The sequence below is a fragment of the Theobroma umbraticum genome, unplaced genomic scaffold (genome assembly GCF_002168275.2).
Source record: "Theobroma umbraticum cultivar Fairchild unplaced genomic scaffold, ASM216827v3 scaffold_239.1, whole genome shotgun sequence".
Classification (NCBI taxonomy): domain Eukaryota; kingdom Viridiplantae; phylum Streptophyta; class Magnoliopsida; order Malvales; family Malvaceae; genus Theobroma; species Theobroma umbraticum.
Window position 1 is genome coordinate 1,987,551 of NW_018397273.1, and position 11,578 is coordinate 1,999,128.

General features: G+C 32.3%; 1 non-coding gene across 1 annotated transcript; it reads right to left on the bottom strand.

Annotated features, from left to right (window-relative positions):
• Positions 1-4,854: 4,854 nt before the first annotated feature.
• On the bottom strand, positions 4,855-4,960 carry LOC149526442 (small nucleolar RNA R71). The gene has a single exon (XR_016352002.1). It is a non-coding gene; the product is annotated as a small nucleolar RNA R71 (small nucleolar RNA).
• Positions 4,961-11,578: the final 6,618 nt, after the last annotated feature.

An 11,578-nucleotide genomic window follows, 5' to 3' on the forward strand; every position in this document is an offset into this window, starting at 1 on the left:
TCAAATCATATTACAAAGAGTTATATGATTCAAAGCAATTAGGTAAATTGGTGGAATGAATATAATGCATGAATAAAAGTTTCAAATAAGACTTGTTCAGGACTTAAGGGTTCTCCCGTAAGACTTGGACGTCGGTAGCGATCGAGGAACGAGTCATTACAGTACATAATTACAAGCTTGATTTTTGTAGTTATTGAACTATGTATATATAAGCTTATATCACTTAGTTGTAAGAGTTTATGATCGCTTTAAAATTTATCTTTGAGATGTTGAAGTTACAAGATAAGTTCAAAAATTAAGGAGTTTATCTCCAAGCATTTAAAGATCAACAATCTACACAACACCAAGGTTGTCTCAAGTCAAGAAGTTTATTCTCAACTCAACACTTGATCACAAGGAAGAAGCAAAGAAGAAATAGTTGAAAGTTAAGTGCCAAAATGTCAACGAATCTTGAAAAAACAAAGCTCTAATCAATCCTAGAGCATGACAAGTTGATCCTATGGTAGAACAAGCAAGAATGGATGAGGAAACTTGAAAAACACAAAGCCATAGTCAACCTTGAAACACCTATAATTGACCCTAAGGTAGAAAGCTCAACAAAATGAAGTTTTTCAAAGCCATAGTTGACCTTAGCATCCATATAGTCGACCATGAGTAATTTGATGTGCAAAAAAAAAGGATTTTTCAAAGTCAAGTCGACCCTGACAAAGCTATAGTTAACCCTTTAAATTCTGATGTCAAAAATACAAGCTTTCAAAAAGTGAATTAACTAAAGAAATTCAATACTCAACTATAGATGACCTTTAGGCAGAAAATTTAAAAAGAAAATGACTAGTTTTTTGCTTTAATCACCTCCAATAGCTCTAAGACTTCTTCAACTATTAAAAGGACCACTTGCAAGCATTGCAAAGTGACAAAGAATAAAAAAGAGCCAAACTATTGAAGATGATGGTCTTGAAAGAAAAAAGAGAAAACCAAGCAAAACCAAGCCTATTTGAGCTAAACCTTCTTTGTGCTTACACTCCAATCTTTTTATCCATAATTAGGCATTCTTCCTCCATTGTACTAAACTAGCAAATTCCACCTCTTAGAGGCACCCTTGCTATTCCTGGTAAAGGTTTTAACTCATCTTTGAAAAGTTAATGTGGCTTTATGGTTGAACTTGTTAAATCATGGGTTTATGGTTGAGCCAGCTAGAAACCATGAGTTATGGTTACTCTCATGAAAAGCCATTGTGAGGGTTATGGTTCTCCCATGAAAAGCCATTGTAAGGGTTATGGTTGATCTCATAAAAACCCATTGTGAGGGTTTAATGCTTGATCCCGTAAAAAACACATTTCCTTGAGTGGATTTGAAATTCCTTGGTGTTCTAAAGGAGTGGATGTAGGCACCTAGGAATGTTGAACCACTATAAAATTCTCGTTTCTTCATTTTTATTTTTTCTTTGATTGTTGCATTTTATTTTCCAAAAAACCATTTCATAAATTACTTGTGTTTTGATTTATATTCTTCACATATTGATTTGGTTCTTTGTTAATCTTTTTTAACCATTACCATTTGTCTATCTATTGTTGAAAAGATTTCTTGAAACATTGTTCTTGAGTTGCTCTTGTTTCATTCAAACTTGAAAATTGTTTTAAGTATTCAAAAGTAATCGTTGGCATATATTTGGTTGTGTAGACTTACTTATAATTAGCATAATTATCAAAGTTTTCAAAAGATCTCTTTTATAAGTTTTCAAAATGATTTTTGCACATTATTGAATTTTTATCATCTATTATAAACTTAACCAAATAGCTTTGAAAAGTGTTTATAAAGAGAAGACACAACCATAGTTGACTAGTTGTTCATCATAGTCAACTATAGCCACTCTGTTTTCAGTTTCTAATTTTTTAAAAGTGCTATTCACCCCCTCTTGGATCTACTTGCCACTTATTCATTGAGCTAACACTTCTAACAATTGGTATCAGAGCTTTGGTCTCAAATTTACAAGTTTAAACACTTTGAATGAGGATCTTTGTTAGCTCTAAGAGGCAAAATACAATAAGGAGTCAAATGTGCTAGAGTAAGGGGAAACAACTTGAAGATTGGATACTCTCTAGACACATAATGAAAATGGGTGGATTTTATAACAAAATCTTTTTATGCTTTTTAAGATTTTTGCTTGGTTTCATGAGATTGATTTGCTTCACTTTGTTTTTAAACTTGCTTGTGTCTTTTGACAAAAAATTATGGTTGCCTATTCTTGCTTGAATATTGGCTGCATAAATCTTCCTTGAGCTTTATTGGCAAACCTTGATTATGCAAAATTGATTTAAATGTGATAAATGTTACAAATTGCATAATCTTAAAGAAAGCATGAACATATGAGACTAAAACTATGCACTTACGTTTCAACCTGAATATAGATAACTTTATTATATAGAATTATTTTGATACATTTCAAGAGCTTAAGTAGCTAGATCTTTGAGATTTTAGATTCGGATTGTAGCATTTTAAGTGTTTTTCTAGTTTAAGTTTGACTACATGTTAAGTGGTTAATTTCAGTTATTTGAGTTTAATTTTATATTATTTTGTTTTAAATTACTTTAAGAGTAGTTGTTGCTGGTTTCTCTTATTGCTTTTGTAAGAATTTGATGAAAAAAGCTCATTTAATGAAAATCCGTGTAAGTATGTTGATGGCTTCATTTCTATATGTTTTGGTATTTTTACAATATCTCTCTGTATAGAACTCCAAATAAAGTTATTCTTTATCACTAGAATGCTAAGATGAAGAGCTACAACTTTGATGTTTACCACTTCACCTAGTTCTGATAGGATCATGGTCAAAATATTTACCTAATTTGGAGCACTGCAGTAGTATGCGTAGACTGAACATGATGCTATATTTTGAGCATAGCCTTCACTCCAGAAGTCCAATTGACATGACTATTAGCCATTGGATTTTAAGAGATAGGGTTAGAACTTTGATGTTTACCACTTTGCTCGGTTCAAATCATATCAAGGTGAAAATCACATTCAAAGTTGATAGACAGATGTAGTTCTGTGCTTAAGGAAACATGGTTAGAGTGTCGTGATGCCAGAGAATCATGGCCATGGCATGATCATCTTGGGAGCATCATACAAAAACTTAACATCACAGAGTCATGAGGCTGAAGAAGCAGCACCGTGGCACTACCAAAGTCTGTCTTGGTGCTACCGTGCCAATAAACCATGGTCGCGACGCTACCCAGATTTTTCAAAAATAAAAATTTAACGGGATTTTGAAAATTGGATTACTTGAAGCCTTTTTAAAGGACCTTTTCAGAGGTTTGAAGAGGGAGGTATCAAGCAACTATCCTAGAGATTTGGAGCCAAGAACAAAGCAAGAAAAAAAGAGAATTTCAGAGAGAATTGAGATTGCAAAGCTTCAACACTTTGTTTCTTTTATTTCTTTTGACTTGGATTCATGGTAAAATTTCTTTGGATGTTGTTTTTATTAGTTATTGTGAGCTAAATTATCTTTCTAGGATTGTGGTAGATTTCAACATGTAATCTGAATATTTGTTTCTCTTTTATTTACTATAGATGGGTATAGTTTTGCTTATTCAAATCTATTCTTAATGCTTTTAATTATTTGGCCGACAATTATTTGTTTTGTGAATCTAATTGAGACTTGACAAAGAGGTTTTATATTGTACTAAGGTTTTAATAATGTTTGTCCATGTCACTTAGGTGATATGATTCACAATACAAGTAGACATACACTAATTGCCATACATAGCCAAATTAAAATACTAACTTAATGAACCTTATTTAATTGATTCCTATAGACATATAGTGACCTAATTAAGTTAGGTATTTGTCTAAGCATCTCTACCGAGACTTGTACATAGCTTTGGATTTTAGGTTAGTAAAACCACCCATGAATGTAAATCATAAGAGAAATTGTTATCAGATGAAGTATTGAATAAACCCATAATCATGGGTCTTTGGTCTACTGCTTTCTCAATATATTTAATTTTTGTTAATTAATTTAGTGATTATTTTAATCTCATTTTCATTAGTTTTTCTTCAATTTTCAGATACTTAAATGAGATTAATTTGTTCTATAATTTTTGTAATTAGTGAAACTTTAGAAACAAATCCTTATGAGAACAATAATCTAGACTTACTATCTATATTACTTGTTCGATACGTATACTTGCGTGTGAAAATTCGACAACAAATTTTGGTGTCGTTACCAGGGATTTTGTTTTCTTAGTTATTAGCTAATATTAAAGTTTTACAAGTTAGTCTTAATTTAAGTTTTATTTTTGTTTTGTAATTTTCTTTAGTTGTTGTATGAGAAGAGCAAACAACTTAAAGACTATTCTGTGTGATTTGGAAATTGAGAGAATATTTTGTAGACTTCAACGAGAAAATCAACAAGGTGTTGCTCTAATAAATACAATTGCTGATCAATAAAGAGATCAACAGCAAATTCAAGAGCGTCTAGTAGCTGCCAATCATTGTTTAAGGGATTATGCTATTCCCTTGATACAAGGAATTCCATTAAGTAGTTGTAGGCCAACTATTCAAGCAAACAATTTTGAAATCAAACCAACTCTCCTCACCATGATTCAAACATTAGTTTAGTTTGGGGGTCTTCTAAATTATGATCCAAATGGTGATATAGCACACTTCTTAGAGATTTGTGACACGTTCAAGCATAATTGTGTCACAGATGATGCAATTCATTTTAGACTTTTTGCCTTCTCATTGAGGGATAAAGTTAAGGCTTAGCTTAATGTACTTGTTATTGGGTCAATAACAACATGCATGATCTTGCTCAGAAATTCCTTGCCAAATTCTTCCCTCTAGCTAAGACAACAAAAATGCAAAATGACATCACATTATTCATGCAGCAAGATTTGGAATCATTGTACGAAGCCTAGGAAAGATATAAAGAATTGCTTCGGCATTGTCCTTATCACGATCTCTCAAAATGACTTCAAGTGCATACCTTTTATAATGGTTTTAGTGGACCTGCTTGAACTACCATTGGCGCTATTGCGAAAGGAACTTTAATGGCTAAGTCGATAGATAAGGCATATATGATTTATTGGAGGAGATGTCTATGATTAATAGCAAGGAAAATAGCTGGAATTCATGGTGTTGATGCTATGACAACATTATCCGCTCAGGTAGCAGCTTTAACTAGAACTCTTGAATCTTTTGGTATTAATAGTTTGCAAAGTCTTTTTGTAGCTTGTGAGTTCTATGGAGATAATCATGCAAGTCATCAATGTCCAAGCTCAACAAAAATAGTGCAATTTGTGGGAAATAAACAACAAAATAACCCTTACTCTAACACTTACAACCCAGGGTGGAGGAACCATCCAAGTTTCTCTTGGGCTAATAATCAAGGATCTTCCTCAACATCAAGGTCAAATGAACTTCCGGGATTCTAACAACAAGTTAGCACAACTATCTCAGATGAGAAACCAATTGTGAAAGATTTACTAAGGCAATACATGAGAGATAATGATAGCATTATACAAAGTTAAACAACTCTCATTTAGAGTCAAGCAACATCAATTCAAAACCTTGAGACTTAGGTAGGTCAACTTGCCAATTTATTAAACAACTAACTTCAAAGAACACTACTTAACAATACAAAGGTAAATCCAAGGAGAGGAGGTAAGGAACAAGTTATGGCAATCACCTTGAGGAGTGAAAAAAAGGTTGACAAAGTGTTAGGCGAACTACTCTTCAAGACAAGCTTGTTGAGAATAAAACAGTGATTGAAATAGTTGACAAGCAAATTCAAGAGAAGCAAGCAAAGACAACTTTACCACCACCACCCTTTCCTTAACGCTTTTAGAAACAAAAGCTTGATTAGCATTTCCAAAATTTTCTTGAGATATTCAAAAAGCTTCACATCAATATTCCTTTCGCTTTAGCTTTAGAACAAATGCCGTCATACGTGACATTTTTAAAGGACATCTTAAGTAAGATGAGAAAATTGGACGATTTCAAGATAGTTACACTCACTAAGGAGTGCAGCAGCAATAATTCAAAATAAGCTTCCACTAAAGTAATTTTAATTTTTTAAAAGCTTTGTGTCATTTGGGCACTGGTATCTCAATTATGCCTTTGTCTGTTGCTAGAAGAATTGGACTAAAGGAAATTCAACTGACAATAGTCACATTACAGCTAGTGGACAAAACAATAAAGCATCCTTATGGGGTTATAGAGGATGTCTGGCTTAGAGTTGGGAAATTGTACATTCCAGTAGACTTCCTTGAACTTCAGATAGAGGGGGATCAAGAGGTTTCGATCATATTGAGACATCTATTCTTTAGCCACTACAAGCGCACTAATCGATGTAAGGGAAGGTGGAATAACTTTTAGAGTTGGAGATAAGGTATTTAAATTTACTATTTTCAATGTCCCTAATACATTTCCTCCCTAGCTCAAGGTTATAGAGTGGACTTAGCCAATGAAGGTAAAAGTAATCCTACTCGACCACCTACAAATAAGCAAGCACCAACTCTTGAGTTAGAGTCACCACCACCACATCTCAAAACTAAGCACTATTATGATGAGCATAACCCACCACCTCTAGTTAAACTTGATTTTAAGTTGGGACAACAAGTGTTATTGACCAAATTAGTCAAGCTCTTTCCATGGAAACAAAAATCACAGTGGTCAAGTCCTTACAAGGTGCTTAAGGTATTTCCTTGTGGTGAGAAGAAATATATGTCTTCATGCCTTACTTGAATATCTTGAGAAGAAATATATTATGCTCCATGGATGTGGTAAATGAGTATATTTCCCTATGCTTTTCATGAATATATATTGATTGGGAGTACATCTTGATTTAACGCTCTCATATTAAGATGATTCGATATATTTCTTGATCTATTGATTGAATATTTGCATGAAAATATATCTCATTGTTTTGATTTGATAGTTAAAGATCATTCTTGAACTTAATGCCTATTTTTATTTGATTGTTATCACTAATCATTTTCCTATGAGTTTAAGTGCTTAAAGCTCACACCTCTTAAACTTTTTGATATAACAAAAAAGGGGAGAAGGTTTATGAGCGCATAAAAATGCTTCTGTATTAGCTTAGTTGCCTTGAAAATATTTTTGAACTTCATGCATATATTAAGGGTTAGAATTTTCAAAGTTCATATTCATTTCGTATATCTTTCTCATTTACACTAAAATATTTTCAACAAAGCATAAAGACTAATTAAATCAAGAGGGCTTCAAGAAATTTCAAATGCAATATAGTCATGTTTTTGTCATATCAAAAAAGGGGAGATTGTTAGCCTTGAGTTACATTATATTTTGATTTGATAAAAGTCACATATTTTCTTGAACTTAATATCAAGCATTTGAAATTGTCTCAAATACATTTTCAATCCCCCAAGGTTATGCCATGCATCACTAGAAAACACCTTATAAGCTTTCAAACAATACATATTCAACTAAAAATGCAAGAACAAACATGCCTTGAAATGTTATTTAAAATATAAGTTCAAGGTAAGGAAGAAATAGCTGGAGAAAAGCACCAAAAAGCTAAGAAAACCTTAAGAAATAAGTCAAGAGTTCATCTTAGAGAAGTTCAAGTCGATCTGAAGGCTAAAAGAGTGCAAAACTTGAAGATTACATAACCATAGTTCACTATAAAGGAAGCATAGTCGACCCTGACAAGTAAAAGGCAAGAAAAGTCAACATTACACAATCATAGTTGACTATAAAGGAGGCATAATCGACCTAACAAGTCAAAAGTCAGAAAAAGTCATGATTACACAACCATAGTTGACTATAAAGGAAGCATAGTTGACAATAGTAAGCCAAATTTGTGGAATACACGCTCTCTAGAAGTTGATCGACTAAAAAAAGATTATACTCAACTATGGAAGCCCTAATTGAGAAATTTTAAGAACATAGTTGACCCTAAGAGCTTTATAGTAGACCATTAAGCTTTAGTAATGGTCATATTTGATTCCAACTTGTGTCTAACTACTCCAAACTTTGTCATAGCTATAAATCAACGCATTCAAGGCATTTTGAAGTAATAGAAGACCTAAACCAAAGCTTTAAACCCTAAAGAGACTACCCAAAAATTCATCTTCACTCTCTAGCATCTTTTTAGCCTTCCACCAAGCTTATAAAGTTGAATCCTTACTTCTTTCAAGCCAATTTAATTCACTAACTACAAACAAGCTAAAATCTCTAACGTCTAGCCTTTGTGAGGTAAATCTTTGCTAGTACTCCTTTGTACACACATCTTGTAAAGGTTCTAGCTTAACCTTAAAAAATTATCTTGTGAAGGTTATCGACCAGGGGAAAATTATACTCGACTATGGAAGCCCTAATTGAGAAATTTGAAAAACATAGTCAACGCTAGGAGCATTGTAGTCAATCCTCAAGCTTCAACAACGGTCGTATTTGATTCAAACTTCCATCTAACAGCTCCAAACTTTGCCCCAGCTATAAATAGATGCATTTGAGGCATTTTAAAGTAAAAGAATGCTTGAACCAAAACTTCAAACCCTAGAAAGACTACTAAAAGTTCATATTCACTCTCTAGTATATTTTTAGTCTTCCACGAAACTTACAAAGTTGAATCCTTACTTCATTCAAGCTAATTTTAATTCTCTAACTACACCCAAGCTAAAATCTCAAGCATCCAGCCTTTGTGAGGTAAATCTTTGCTATTACTCTTTTGTACATACATCTTGTAAAGGTTCCAGATTAACTTTAAAAAGCTATCTTGTAAGGGTTAACGCTTCCTATTAATAAAGAAAGAATCCTTTTTGTGGATCGTGTGGATTACCACTTCATCTAGTGAAAAAGCAAGAATCCTTTTGTGAATTGTGTAAGGGTTATTGCTTGATCTCATGAAAAAGTCATTGTAAGGGTTATTGCTTGATCCATTAAAATGCAAAACTCACTTTATGGATTGTGTGAGGGTTATCGCTTCCCATTAAAAAGCAAAAATCCTTATAGTGGATTGAAATTCCTTGGTTACTAAAGAGTGGATGTAGGCATCAAAAAAGCTAAACCACTATAAATCTTTTGTGTCTTTCTTTAATTTCTATGTTATTATTTATTGTTTATACTTGCCTTAGGAAAATAGATTTATATTTGTTGTCCATTTTGCACATGCAAGCATACATATCGAACAAGTAATATAGACAATAAGTCAGGAATCGTATCCCATCGGGATTTGTTCATAAAGTTTTACTAAGTACTAAAATCTTATAACAAAACAATCTTATTTAAATAATCAAAATTTGCAAACACTTAATTAAAATAAAATTAAAATAAACACTAAATTAACTAACAAACTAAATAAGTTGAGAAAAGTGGTATATTAAAGACCTAGGACTATGGGTTCATTCAACATCTCATCTGATACCAGCATTTCTTGTTATTTATCTTTCTTGGATGGTTTTACTAACTTAGAATCCAAAGTTATGGACAAGTCTCCATCGAGTTGCTTGTGCAAATATCTAGCTTAATTAGTTCACTATATGTCTATAGGACTCAATTAAATTAAGTTCATTAAGCAAATATCCTAATGTGGCTATGCATGGGAATTGGTGTATGTCTACCTGAATTACGAATTAGATCACCTAAGTGACGTGAACATACACTATTTAATCTTAGTTCAATCTAAAATCTCTTTTTTGAGTCTCACTTAGATTCACAAATCAGTTAATTGTTGGCTAGACAATCAAAAGCATTAAGAATATATTTAACTAAGTAAAACTACACCCATTTATGATAAATAAAAAAAAACTAATTCAAACTACATGTTGAAATCCACTACATTCCTAGAAAAATGGTTTAGCTCATAATAACTAATAACAACAACATCCAAAGAATTTTAACCATGAATCTAAGTTAAAGAAAAGAAAAGAAATACAAAAGTAGAGAAAGAAGATAATTATTGAATCTTTATGATCTCAATTGTCTCTCGAATTCTCTTCTTTTCTTGCTTTGTTCTTCGCTCCAAATCTCCAGAATAGTTGATTATTGCCTCCTTTTTAAACCTCTAAAAAAGGTCCCTTAAGTAGGCTCCAAGCAACCTAATTTTCAAAATTCCATCAATTTTTTTATTTTTAGAAAATCGCCCAGTGCTGTGGTGCTACTTCTTCAGCGCTGCGGCACTGAGCTCTTCGAAAAATGTGTTGTGTGCTTCCTTTCACCAGCACTGCAGCCTTGTTCTCCTCGTGCTGTAGTGGTGTATCAAATTCGAACATGATTTTTACCCTAGTCTAGTCTGAATTGGGCAAAGTAGTAAATATGAAAGTTTTATTCCTATCTCTTAGCTTTCCAATGGCTTAGGAATAACATCAATTAGACTTCAAGATTGAAACATATGCTCCAAATACCACATCATGTTCAGTCTATGCATACTACTACAGTGCTCCGAATTAGACAAATATTTTGACCATGATCTGATCAGAATTGGGTAAAGTGGTAAACATAAAAATTGTAACCCTTCTTCTTATCATTCTAGTGCTTTAAGAATCACATCATTTGGAGTCTTGTATAGAGAGATATGATTAAAATACAACAACAAATATGAATAGAGTCATCACCATATTTGCATTAATTTTCATCAAATGAGCCTTTTTCATCAAATTTCCTACAAAAGCAATAACAGAAATTACCAATACTGCTCTTAAAATAATTTAAAACAAAATAACATAAAATTTAACTAAAATAACTTAAATTAACTACTCAACATGTAATCAAACATAAATTAGAAAAACACCTAAAATGTTACGATCCAAACCTAAAATCTCAAAGATCTAACTACTTAAGCTTCCAAAATATATCAAATTAACTCTATATAATAGAGTTATCACACCCTTAAACTTAAGATTTTGCTAGTCCTCGAGCAAAACATAAAACAATATGCAGCAACTTAAACATGAAAACTTTTAACTAAAATTCAATTGCACCACTTCATTAATCACTTTTAATATCCTCAAAAGTTAATCCATATTCATAACTCTAAGCAACACACAAATACTATTCAAGTTCATGTCTCAATTCAAAAGCAAACTCATCATTAAGTAAAATTTCATGTGTGTGTGCAATCTTTTCACTTAGAATATTGTACAATCCGAATAAGTTTATATTCATGCAAAATTCAAATTAGTAATTAAATTCTATAAGTTTGCTTTTCATCTCTCTCTTCACTAATGTAGACTAACACTAAATTAAGGATCAATAGGGCTTTAATTAGCTTATAATGTATGGCTACGGTTAAAGTTGGATAAGGGATAATGTATAGCTTAAATCACCCTAAGCACATAGTCAATCTAGAACCTATTCAGAGATTTATTTTCCTTCACCTAGTATACCTCCTTTTTCATCAACCATTTTCTTTTGTTCCACACCTCATGCTTTCTTTCCTTTTTTCTTTTTCTCAATTTTGCACCTCCAAACTTATTTCTTTTATTAGGCATTGAGGTGAATACAATCATATTTTTGAGCTTTTCATCATTTCTTCATCTTGATTACCTCTTTCACTATGTGGCTCATAACACATCCCAATTGACTTATACACTTAGGAATA